Source organism: Humulus lupulus, chromosome 6, assembly GCF_963169125.1.
Source record: "Humulus lupulus chromosome 6, drHumLupu1.1, whole genome shotgun sequence".
NCBI classification, from domain to species: domain Eukaryota; kingdom Viridiplantae; phylum Streptophyta; class Magnoliopsida; order Rosales; family Cannabaceae; genus Humulus; species Humulus lupulus.
The window spans coordinates 151,493,827-151,495,846 of NC_084798.1; positions in this window are offsets into that span (position 1 = coordinate 151,493,827).

Genomic DNA, 2,020 nt, shown 5'->3' on the forward strand with positions numbered 1-2,020 from the left:
AACTTATAATGATTAAAGCTTTAACCCAAAACCCAAGTGTATCTCTCTATAATAACACTAGCACTTTGGAGGCTCTGAGCAAATGCTTGAAGAATGAAGGAAATGGATGAGCACTAGGTCCTATTTATAAAGTTCAAGGAGTGAAACTAACCCCTTTTAATTTGAATAAATAAATGATTATAAAATGAAAAAGATTTGAATTTTCGTTCAACTGACGCCCAGAATTCGGTCAAAATCGTTCAAAGGCAGGTCTAAGTGGTTAAGGGTATTTTTAAAATTCAAAAAGTCAAACTTACAAAAATATACCCATGAATTCGATATATCGCCCACCCTAGGAAATATATTGCCTCCCCCAGTATTCCCGAGGCTCGTTAGATCGTTCGTGCAAAGTCGACGTGTTTTTCGTAGATATATCGGCCCCTATGCTGCGATATATCGGCATACATGAATATATTAAACACGTAATTGCACTTTTTTAACATATTTTGAATTGGATAACAGCTTTGACTGAGTCATAATACGATCCCAACAGTTTCTGGAAGGTTCTAGAGCTTCTAGATCTTTCTTTTATTAAAACTATTCATCAAAATACTTAATTTCTTTAACAATCATGATTATGACAAGTGTTATGCTCTTATTGGCTCTTTCTAAACCTCAGGTTATAATAAATAATATATCAAGGACCAGCAATATTAATCAAACCTTATGTTATAATTAATATTTTTAAACTATAGGTTAAACTTATAAAATCCATAGTTGTTGCTATGAGTTTCCAACTAAGTCCCGACTTGAACCAAAATCCACGGTAACTATCATACTACTAACTAATAGTAACTACTACTACTACTATCTAACTAGGCTAAGTAAACATTCTGGGACTCTACAAGTCCTTAAATACTCGGTTCATAAGATCCAAGAACATGGCTGATGCGTTCGTTAAGCCGAAAGACATTACTAGGAATTCGTAGTGTCCATATCTAGTCCGAAAAGTCGTCTTTGGGATATCTTCTTCTCGTACTTTTAGCTGATGATACCCTGACCACAAAATACCGTAGATCCTTGTAGTTGATCAAAAAGATCATCTATTCAAGGAAGAGGGTATTTTTTTCTTGATCATCACTTTATTTAGTTCTCGATAGTCGATGCACATCCTCATACTCCCATTCTTCTTATTGACAAAAAGTACTGGTGCTCCCCAAGGTGAATAGCTCGGTCGGATGAACCCTTGTTTAAAAGCTTCTACAGTTGTATCTTTAACTCCTTTAACTTGGTAGGTTCCATTCTATAGGGAGCTTTCGAAATTGGTGCCGTCTTAGGTGCCAATTATATTTCAAACTCAATTTCCCTACTCGGAGGTAATCCTGGTAGATCTTTTGGAAACACCTCGGAAAATTTGCATACATTATGTACATCCTTTGGTAATAGTTACGTCTCTCGTGTTTTTTCCACCGCAATGGATAGAAATGCCTGGAAACCACTATTGATTAACCATTGAGCTTTGAGAGCTGAGACTATCGGTATGCGAGTTCGGGAAACTTCTCCTTTGAAGGTGAACTATTCTCTGCCTTCTGTTTGAAAGTTAAGTGTCTTACCCTTATAGTCTATCGTTGCCCCATATTTTTCTAACAATTCCATGCCTAAAATTGCAACATAATCCTTAAGAACTAACTCGATCAAATCTACTGGTAATTCTTTTGCTCTGATTCTAACTACAACGCTACGCACCCCTCTACTAGATAGCCTTCTTTCCCCCAAGGGTAACTCCGTTACAAACTTATCTCTAAAAGTTCGCATGGTTTATCTAAGATATCAATCATATTCATAGAGACAAAAGAGTGCGTAGCTCCTGAATCGAATAAAACATTGCATAGTTTACCAGAGATAGTGACCTGACCTGCTACCACTGTATTACTAGTTTATGCTTCACCTCTAGTAAGAGAAAAAACTCTGGTTGGCACAGGCTTGTCATCTTTCTTTTAGTCTTTCATCTTTGGGCAATCCTTTTTAATGTGTCCTTTTT